The sequence below is a fragment of the Oncorhynchus tshawytscha genome, linkage group LG17, assembly GCF_018296145.1.
Source record: "Oncorhynchus tshawytscha isolate Ot180627B linkage group LG17, Otsh_v2.0, whole genome shotgun sequence".
NCBI lineage: Eukaryota > Metazoa > Chordata > Actinopteri > Salmoniformes > Salmonidae > Oncorhynchus > Oncorhynchus tshawytscha.
The window spans coordinates 22,735,043-22,746,894 of record NC_056445.1 but is presented as its reverse complement, the minus strand read 5'-3'; positions in this window follow the sequence as shown (position 1 = coordinate 22,746,894).

Here is an 11,852-nt window from a genome sequence, read left to right as displayed (position 1 = left end):
GCTGTTCCTTTATATGGAGTAAACACAAGCCAAGACTAAAGATGGCAATATTGCAGCTGCCAAGTTCTATGGGCGGCTTGGACCTGCCCAATATCAGGTTCTATCAATGGTGTGGCCACCTTTGTTATATTTCTGACTGGATCGCAAATGATGACTCCTCTATTTGGTTAGACATTGAGACTTCTCTTTCAAAATACCCCTTACAGGATCTTTTATTTTTCAGAAGTTTCAAGTCTGTAGAAGATCACTGCAATAATCCCGTTACACTTAACACACTCAAGGTATGGAGGTCAGTTCAACACTTCCTGGGAAGGTCCAAACTAACCTCTGCTCTTACCCCAATTCTTAACAACCCAGATTTTAGTCCAGGATTGCTGCATGCTGGCTTTAACTTTTGGCTTAATAAGGGCATACGCAGACTAAATGACTTATTTGCTGATAAGATTTTATTGTCATTTGAGCAGATGGTCGAGAAATATCGACTCACAAAGCAGGACTTTTTCCACTTCCTACAAGTAAGACATTATATTCTGAAGAGCACCACCTTAATTGGTAACCCTGATGTGTCTGTCATTGAAAGAATGCTTTATGATACTTATGATACTTTAAGGTCCTTTTCTGCTGTCAACACACAGAGGGTGAAACAAGTGTGGGAGAAAGAATTGTCTGTTACTATTGACGAAGAGATGTGGGAGGACATTTGGAGATATGCAAAAACAATATCTATATGTAATTGTACTAGAGCAATCCAATTAAGAATAATACACAGATTGCATATATCCCCAAATCACAGACATGCTTTTAGCCCCACTTCCTCTTCCCCTCAGTGTCTTAAATGCAAAACTGATACAGGCACCCTAACACATTGTTTATGGTCATGTACCAAAAGATACTGGTCTGGTGTTCTGCAAGAAATTGAAAAGATCCTAGGGGTTGATCTAGAATTGGACCCAGTTTCTTTACTGTTAGGTCTCCGTAGTAGGCATGTTACTTCTGTGGGTAAAAGGAGGCTTTACAACATCCTTACCTTCGCAGCGAGGAAAAACATCATTTTACAGTGGATTAGTGATAAGGTTCCTTCTATTAAAGATTGGCATAAGATACTATTTGAATGGGTGCCTCTGGAATATCTGACATGTACATGCATTCTAAAACAGACCAGTTCTACAAAGTATGGGAACCTTGTCTAAATTACCTAGAACCTGAGGTGTCAGCTATTATGCTGCAAGGATTCTCTTAGAATGGCGGGGATCTATGTATTTCAGAACTACACTGTCCGTTCCATGTGTGGAACCTAACTTCTTGGTTTAAACTGAGCTTTTTTGTTTAATTTCTGTTTGTAAGTAAGTTTGTTTAAAATGTATGTATTGAGAGACACAATGATGGGGATGGGGTGGGAGAAGCACCGAGCGGGAAGAGGAAAATGGTGTACGTATGTATGGGTGTGTATGTAGGTATGTATGTATGTGTGTGTATGTGTGTATGTATGTATGTATGTGTGTATATATAAATATGTATATGCATGTATATATGTATATATATATACGTAGGTATGTGTAAGTGAGTGCTGTTTTTTTTGTTGCTTTGTCTCCGTTGTTGTATCTCTTAATATGGGTGAAAATTGTGAAATTCCAATAAAAAATACTGTTACAAAAAAAAAACACTCCCCCATTCCACTACTTTGACCCTAACTGCTCCTGCACCATGCCAACGACCTGGGAGGACGGGACACCTCCCCTAAACACACCCTGTAACTCTTCTGAAGTCAAATCTCGTTTACTTAAATACTTCTCTGCAGCTGCCACCACAACAGCCATTCTCTGTAGTTTATATTCCATTTCTGGTGTACAGTTGATAACCATTGCTATGATCGCTAAGAAGACAACCTTACTGAAGCATAACTCACTCGCTGGCCTATCCCTCTGTGCTGGCACAAATCTACTACTCACTGGGATCCTCTCAGTATCACTCACCCTTCACCCATCCTCCTCCTCTTTCTTCACTGCCGCAGCATGTGAGAGACACCCTCTGCGCTACTCTGACCACTTCAACCTGCCTCTCTCACACCGGACACTGCTGATCTCCAGCAATAGGAGAACCCCTACTGTTTACACAACTTTATCCAGCCAAACTACACAATCCTCTGTCCCATGCCCTCCTGCATACATCTTGGAATCTCCCTCCTACACACTGCTACAACATGACCATGAACGTTGCACCTGAAACAGAGCAGTGGATTCTGCACAAAAGCTCTAACAGGATAACTTATATATCATAACATGACTTTGTCAGGCTCAAAACTCAAAAGGACTGACAATGACTCCTCTGTTTCACCGCTGGGTGGAAAAGGAGTTGCGGGTAGCTGAATCAGTGTGTAGTAGAGCTGAACAACAAGAGTCAAACTAGAGCTATGTCTAGAAGACCATAGATCATAACTGATCACCTAATATTTCTCCTGACCATTAACTACATGTTGACTCTGTTGATAAACTCAAGGAAAACCATCAACCAAACTGAATTAGAGATATACAATGATCAAAACCCTAAAGATCACTTGTGTTTTGAATAGTTAGAATTTAATCAAGATGATTAAAACATATACAATAAAGCCCCTAAACATTACCAATATATCCTCCCTCACACCACTGTGGTGGTTCCAGAGAGCAGCAGGTGAAGCAGGAGACTGGAGACGTCAGAGCTCTGGAGATCTCCCCTTTAGATCAGTCAGTCAGCAGCATCAGTCCACACACAGACTGCAGTTATTAACCCTGACCACTGGAGAGACACAGAAAGATACTATCTGTTATAATAACACAGTAATAACAATATGCTCCATTTGTAGATGTCTATAATTAATATATCAGTCCCCATTCAGCACTTATATCAGAAACCAGTAACATAGTTATCATGTGTCTACATCACACAACAGGTATTAATAAAATTGGACTGTCCAGGAAGACAATTTACATATAAGATACTTTGCATTGGCAGCACATGCTTCAGTGCTCTGGGAGTGTTTATATCCCTGTGAGAGTTTAACACTTCATGACTGAGAGCTGTCCTTCATGACAACAGAACTTCAACAATGACTTTGATTATGAGATTCTTGTGGATATTGATGTTCTTAATTCAGGGTAAGACTATTGAATATCATGATCTGCAAATAATTTTTCTTATCGAAATATTAAATGTAAATTGCCTCTGTCTCAGACTGAGATTCATGAAAATGTAGACAAAACAAACACAGTTTAATGAACAATTCTTAAATGTCTCTGTTTCAGAATCCAGAGGACAGTACGTTGTGACACAGACTCCTACAGTGGAAACTGTTCTCCCAGGACAGAAAGTCTCTATGATCTGTAAAGCCAGCAGTAATGTGTATAGTAATTGTTACAATGGTCAGTCATGGAACCATCAGTGTCTTTCCTGGTACCAACAGAAACCAGGAGAAAAACCCAAACTCATGATACTTCCGGGGAACACACTCCATTCTGGGGTTCCATCTAGATTCAGTGGCAGTGGATCAGGGAGTGACTTCACTCTGTCCATCAGTGGAGTCCAGGCTGAAGATGCATCTGGGGGTCAAAAACGTTGACAGCCCCCCACACTTCATTGTCCACCATAGTTTTTACCCTAGCTACAGTAGTCAGTCTACAGTCTACCCTAGCTACAGTAGTCAGTCTACAGTCTACCCTAGCTACAGTAGTCAGTCTACAGTCTACCCTAGCTACAGTAGTCAGTCTACAGTCTACCCTAGCTACAGTAGTCAGTCTACAGTCTACCCTAGCTACAGTAGTCAGTCTACAGTCTACTCTAGCTACAGTAGTCAGTCTACAGTCTACTCTAGCTACAGTAGCCAGTCTACAGTCTACCCTAGCTACAGTAGTCAGTCTACAGTCTACCCTAGCTACAGTAGTCAGTATACAGTCTAGCCTAGCTACAGTAGTCAGTCTACAGTCTACCCTAGCTACAGTAGTCAGTATACAGTCAACCCTAGCTACAGTAGTCAGTCTACAGTCTACCCTAGCTACAGTAGTCAGTCTACAGTCTACCCTAGCTACAGTAGTCAGTCTACAGTCTACCCTAGCTACAGTAGTCAGTCTACAGTCTACCCTAGCTACAGTAGTCAGTCTACAGTCTACTCTAGCTACAGTAGTCAGTCTACAGTCTACCCTAGCTACAGTAGTCAGTATACAGTCTACCCTAGCTACAGTAGTCAGTCTACAGTCTACCCTAGCTACAGTAGTCAGTATACAGTCTACCCTAGCTACAGTAGTCAGTCTACAGTCTACCCTAGCTACAGTAGTCAGTATACAGTCAACCCTAGCTACAGTAGTCAGTCTACAGTCTACCCTAGCTACAGTAGTCAGTCTACAGTCTACCCTAGCTACAGTAGTCAGTCTACAGTCTACCCTAGCTACAGTAGTCAGTCTACAGTCTACCCTAGCTACAGTAGTCAGTCTACAGTCTACCCTAGCTACAGTAGTCAGTCTACAGTCTACCCTAGCTACTGTAGTCAGTCTACAGTCTACCCTAGCTACTCATTCAAAGAGAGGACCTCCTAGAAAGTTTTTTTTAACACAGCTCTGTAAGGGCTTTAGGTACAGTCAACAAGATAGAGTCATGTGAGTGTAGATGATATTTGTAATTTGTCTGGTTGACAATGGCGGTACACAGGCCAAATGGGAGCTATTACCAGTCCAAATGCGAGTAAGAAGCAAAACAATTAGGCTAAGCAATAATGCATGAGGCCATGTGTTATGACATTTTTATCATTGCTGTGATATCGTCATAGCCACGAGGCGAAGAACATGATCTGTGTCAAAACATATGGCCTCGAGTATATAATTAGCCTTTATACAAAGGCTTACCAGCATTAAAAAAAATATATATATATATATATATATGTATTATTTCCCAAACCATGCATTTCTCAACAAAACGTGATGCTACATTCACTAACACTGTTTGTCAATTGACGTTTTAATCACATGTTCAATGTACCACATCAAAATAAATAAAAAGAATAAACCCCGATGCACAACCAATGTCCAAAAATGGCAATTTTGCTTAAACCATTGGCGCACATTGGAGCTAAAACAATGACGACATGCATACATAAAGTTCCAAAGTACTCCCATTTGTGGTAACTCACTACTCACTAGATATTGCCTCAGCAAAGTATAGTAGTTCTGTGCAGGTGTCCTCAATCGACAAGTGGATCTTGTGAGGACAAGATCCACAGCAAACACAGCTACCAAAACTCCGTAGCAGCAACAGACATCCCTGTGAAACCCAAACTCGTCAATCGTCCACAAGCAGTTCTCTCCAGGTCTCACACGATGATAGGCTAACATCGAGGATGTCGAATGTCTCCACAATGCAAAGGCAACTTCAGTCTCCAATAAGTCTTCATTTTAATTTGACCTTTATTTAACTAGGCAAGTCAGTCAAGAACAAATTCTTATTTTCAATGATGACCTAGGAACAGTGGGTTAACCGCCTTGTTCAGGGGCAGAACGACAGATGTTTACCTTGTCAGCTCTGGGATTCAATCTTGCAACCTTTCGGTTACTAGTCCAACGCTCTAACCACTAGGCTACCTGCCGCCCCATTAACAAAATAATAATACTCTTTTATAAAAAAATAAAATCATGATTTCCCTTCAAAACTCTGGAGGTGTGTTTTTGTTCTCTCTTTATCTCCTTTAGTCGTTTTTCTTCACCAACGCCGATCACGTTTCTCCTCTACATCTTCCACTACCTTTTTCCCAGGCCTCCTGTTAACCAGGTCCACTATCCCATTGGCCACAACTTAACAAGCTACCTCATTGGCCAATACTTAACAAGATAAGTGAGAAACACATTTAAAGGTTAACCAACCTATTCACTTGTACATTAATAAAGAAACATTGCTTTAAAAAAATGCATTAACAACGTTACAAATCAAATAAACTCTATACTCTATACTTCTTTTTACATGGGTATTACAGATGTTTATCCCCTTTTCTGACAGCCATTCCAGAATTAACTTCACTGCCCAGTTGGTCGGTCTTGATGTAGCTAGCTTCCTAATTCACTATTCTATGTTGTCTATAGCAGCGCTAACGTTACTGATTTCTGCATGACTAACGTTAATGCTAGCCTCAAGTTGCTGGTCCACTTGCTCTTCTTCTTGTTTCATTTATTTCATATCCTGCTCCTCCTCTTCTTGTTGGCATCATTCTTCAAACATTAGTGGATGAAACACTACATTTAAAATCATCCATGACAAGTTACAGGTGCTAAGACTAGTAGTTGTAAAAGTAATAGTGGTGGAGCGCTGTTCGATTTGAGTAATCCACTCGTTCATCATGCAGAGAAAGGAATCCGAAAATCTACTTAACTTTGTTTCAACAAGTCAAAATAAGTTTCTATTACCCCTCAGATACCCTAAAATGTAAGAGGAGAAAGTGGAGAAAAAAGGGGCCTAGCCCATCTTTTTGTTCTGTTTCTATGGAGGCGACCCAGTTGTTCGTTATACACCAAACAAAAATATGAACGCAACATGTAAAGTGTTTCATGAGCTGAAATGAAAGATCCCAGAATTGTTCCACAAAAAGCTTTTCTTTCAACAACAACAAAAAAATGACACAAATGTGTTTCCATCCCTGTTAGTGAGCATTTCTGATTGTGCCAATCTGAATTACTAAAGGTATTTGTATGCAGGGATTATAGAACCATCTAATGAGTGAAGATGTAATCAATCTGAGACAATCTTACGAGAACATGAAAACTATATGTATTTGGTTTTGCCCGCGTTAAGTATGAGTTTTAAATCAGTAAGGGCTTTCTGCACAGATGCAAAATCCCACTGTCACAGCTAGGTCAGCAGTCAGGGCTGTTACATAATAGTACATAATAGTATCATCCGCATATAGATGAATTATTTTTCTTTTTACAAATTGACCAATAACATTTACAGTGTGGGAAAAAAGTATTTAGTCAGCCACCAATTGTGCAAATTCTCCCACTTAAAAATATGAGAGAGGCCTGTAATTTTCATCATAGGTACACTTCAACTATGACAGACAAAATGAAAAAAAAATCCAGAAAATCACATTGTAGGATTTTTAATAAATTAATTTGCAAATGATGGTGGAAAATAAGTATTTTTTAAGTGGGAGAACTTGCACAATTGGTGGCTGACTAAATACTTTTTTGCCCCACTGTAAATTATTGTATGTTTTTAAACACAATCCCTGTCCATATGCAAAGCAATATCTACAGAAGTTAAACAAAAGGTGTTATGACTTCAACATTACTTCATAGTTACAATCACTTCAGCCCCCCAAAGCAAGTCCTCATATGGACCTCAACCAAATGTCTGATTTAAATGGATGTGATCTTCTAACATTATATTAACTATTTTGATGAGCAGGTTACTGACTATTACATCTGTTAATGAGAAATCATGCTGGGCTCAAACATCAGACACATGTACTCTCTAGATGGGAGGAGCTATTGGACGGACAGGCTCATCATAATGGCTCAAATGGAATGCATGTTGTGTTGAATTGATTCCATTCCAGCCATTACAATTATGCCATGTTCCTATTGCTCCTCCCACCAGCCTCCTCTGCACTACATACACTATCTACATGAAGTATAATACCCATTTTATCTGTAATTAATTCCATGGTGCCATATCATTTATGTCCCTCTCCCTGATTCCACCATAGAGGTTAAAACCAATCCACTCCCTCACATCTGACCTAGTACAGGGTATTTCAGGTAGTGAAACTGTTCAACTTCTAGACTGGTAGCTGTGAGAGTGAAACTGAGATTTACATAGACAGGGCTGGGTGGTTCTGCTTGTCCCAGAATAGAGCAGCACTGTCACCAGATGTTCACTCTGTTCCCAGGAGGTTGGAGGTAGAGAAGACCAGGGTAAATATAATGGAGAAGTGTAGAGTACACATAGTTGAAAACCATTACTAAAACATCTAATTTAATAAAATCATATTCGGAAGGAAAAATTATATATATACATATATGTTATGGAAAGTAACAATTGAGCAATGTGAGTTCTGAGAGCAGATCTTAGAGGTTTATTATCAAATACCACTAATTATCATCACTGGTAATGATGCTACAGTATAACAGGATCATTCAGTTGTAGAAATTATTGTTGAGTTGGATCAGATGCCCTTTTAATTCTGTTTGAAAACATGAGAGTAGCTACAGTATATACTACAATGCTAAATTATGAAAGAAGCTGATTAATATAAATTAGTATGAAATGTTCTGCCTATTCATGTCATAGTGATCACTGGAATCATGATTAAATCTTTATTAAATCAACTACACTACGCAACCAAAAGTATGTGGACATCTGCTTGTCGAACGTCTCATTCCAAAATCATAGGCATTAATATTGAGTTGTTTCCCTTTTTGCTGCTATAACAGCCTCCACTCTTCTGGGAACACTGCCAACTAGATGTTGGAACATTGCTGCGGGACTTGCTTCTAATCAGCCTCAAGATCATTAGTGAGATCGGGCACAGATGTTGGGCGATTAGGACTGGCTCACAGTCGTTCTTCCAATTCATCCCAAAGCTGTTCGATAGGGTTGAGGGGAGGGCTCTGTGCAGGCCAGTCAAGTTCTTCCACACCGATCTCGACAAGCCATTTCAGTATGGACCTTCCTTTGTGCACGGGGGCATTGTCATGCTGAAACAGGAAAGGGCCTTCCCTTTCACAAAGTTGGATGCACAGAATTGTCTAGAATGTCAATGTATGCTGTAGCGTTAAGATTTCCCTTCACTGGAACTAAGAGGCCTAGCCCGAACATGAGAGTAGCTATATGCTAAAATGCTAAATTATGAAAGAAGCTGATTGATATAAATTAGTATGAAATGTGCTGCCTATTCATGAGATGGTGATCACTGGAATCATTATTAAATTAACTCTTCTGGTTACTTTCCTAATCAAAACAAGACGTATTTCAACTCAGGCAAGAAAACATGTACAACTTACTCTCAAAATAGTTCATTTAACACACAGCACTACTGATATTATTCACTATTATACTGTAACATTCAGCTCTAAAACACTAATGTTTCCAGAACTAGCTTCATGTGGGGACTCTCAAGACCTTTACAATGGCTTCTCCTGTCTCTAGATGCTACACTGACTTTTCCGGGAAGGGTGTCGTCCTGTGCTACCCTGCAGGTGTACACCTCTCCCTCTTCCCAGCGTGCCTTGCTCAGGGTCAGGTTGCTGCGGCTGTGAAAGACACCATTCTTTTCCTCTGTGGTGGTCAGGACCCCCTCCATCACCTCTGCCCTACCACCTCCCAGATCACCAACACCCCCTCGGGGGAGTAGCAGCTCAGCAGGCAGGCCAGTGTGGCCGAGACCCCAGAGAGCAACTCAGAGGACGGGGAGCAGAGACACTGTGGGCCTGACAGAAGGACCAGCTGGAGGAGAGGAGAGAGGAGGTTCAGCTACTACTAATAATGTTTAATGGGAGAGGCTGTACATAAACCTCCCTCAGTCAGACTGCACAGTGACTGTACTGCTACAGCTGGGACCTACTGCGGGTGCTGAGGGGAGGAGATGATCCAGTACAATGACACAGTGTGTAGTAGAGCTGAACACCATGAGAGTCAAACTAGAGCTACTGTATGTCTAGAAGACCATTACTGATCACAAAATGTTTCTCCTCACCATTAACTACATGTTGACTCTGTTGAGTAATTCAAGGAAAACCATCAACCAATCTGAATAGAGATATTGTGCAATGATCAAAACCCCTAAAGATGACTTGTGTTTTGAATAGCAAAATGATTCAAACACATACAATAAAGCCCCTAAACATTACCCATACATCCTCCCTCACACCACTGTGGTAGTTCCAGAGAGCAGCAGGTGAAGCAGGAGACTGGAGACGTCAGAGCTCTGGAGATCTCCTCTTTAGATCATAGTCACTCAGCAGCATCACACATTCCACACGTAGAATGCAGTTACTGACCCTGACCACTCGGGGGAGAATGAGAGCAGATACTGTCTGATCTAATAACACATTAATAACAATATGCTCCATTTGTAGATGTTTACAATCAATACATCAGTCCCCATTCAGCACGTACTGTATATCAGAAAGCCTGTCAGTGATTACATAGCTATCATGTTTCTACATCACATCACACAACATTTATTAATAAAATCTGGAAGACTATTTAAGTGAAAAAGCCAGAGGAGGTGTTGTATATGGCCAATATACCATGGTTAAAGGCTGTTCTTAAGCACGACTCAACGCGGAGTGTCTGGACACAGACCTTAGCCTGGCATATTTGCCATATATCACAAACCCCTGGGGTGCTTTATTTCTGTTATAAAATGGTTACCAAAATAATTAGAGCAGTAAAAATAAAAGTTGTTTTCATACCCATGGTATACAGTCTCATAGACCACGGCTGCCAGCCAATCATCGCTGAGGGCTCGAACACCCCAGTTTATAATTACATATAAGACACTTTGATTTGAGATAACATAACATGATTATAACCCACTTAAACAATCTAAGGTTCTGTCAAGTTATAACCTCTCTCCTGCCACACCCGGCTAGAACCTTCCAGAACCTTCCCAGCCTATGATTGAGCCCAGATGAGGCTTGTTTACCAATCAAGGCCATGACTGGCTGGACAATGAGCCTCAACCATTAAAATGCTGCTGTTCACACAGATCCCTTCAACTACAGTATCCATGTGGCATCAAAAAGTATATTTGCATAGTAAGGACACTTTGCATAGACAGCACATGCTTCAGCGCTCTAAGAGTGTTTATAGCCCTGTGAGTTTTACATTTCATGTCTGAGAACTGTCCTTCATGATAACAGAACCCACAACAACCATGACTTTTAACACCTTCTTCATCTGGATATTTGCCCTGTGTCTCCTAGCATCTAGTCCTGACAAAATATCCTGTTTAAAACGGGAACGTTTTTTTCCCAAAAATGAAAATACTGCCCCTAGAGTCGCAACAGGTTTTAAACATTTTGCAAATGTACAAAAGTCAACTAGCAAGTCAGTGTCCATCAGTCAATTAGATGTCATTCTGACACCAAATTGATACCATCTGACACCAAACCCACTTTTTGCAACTCATTTAGAAGCCAACTATCACATATTTCAGAGCAGGCCCATAATTCACAGCGCCTTCAGTTTAAAACATAATAAAAACGTAAAACACATAGTTCGTTCTAGCTGCGGGTCCAGTTCTGACGTTATGTGTAGGCCTATGTGAGGCGACCCCGAATCCCGAGTTTCGGCTCGATAGGTCCTTCGGTGCCCAAGCAAGACCTTAATTGGTGCTGAAAATCCACTTTTTTACATGCCTTGCTACGGGGTCCTTGAATGAGCTATCGGACAGAAACGTTGGGGTCCGTCTCTATGGGCCGAGCCGGTTTCAATGCACCTAGTCTTGCGTCTCTGAGACTTTTCTAAATGTCGTCATTTTCGTAATGGTCAAAATGAATAGTTAAAAAAATATATATATATATATTGTTTTAATGAAGTCAGTCAGCAGCATCAAACAGTTTACACACAGACTGCAGTTACTGTCCCTGGCCACATGAGGGAGAAAGAAAGCAGATACTATCTGGTCTAAAAACATAGTAACAACAATATGCTCCATTTGAAGAAGTCTATAATCAATATATCAGGCCCCATTCAACACTTACAGTACCAGTCAAATGTTTGGGCACACCTACTCATTTAAGGGTTTTTCTTTATTTAGACTATTTGCTACTTTGTAAAATAGTAGAGAAGACATCAAAACTTTGAAATAACACTGGAATCATGTAGTTACC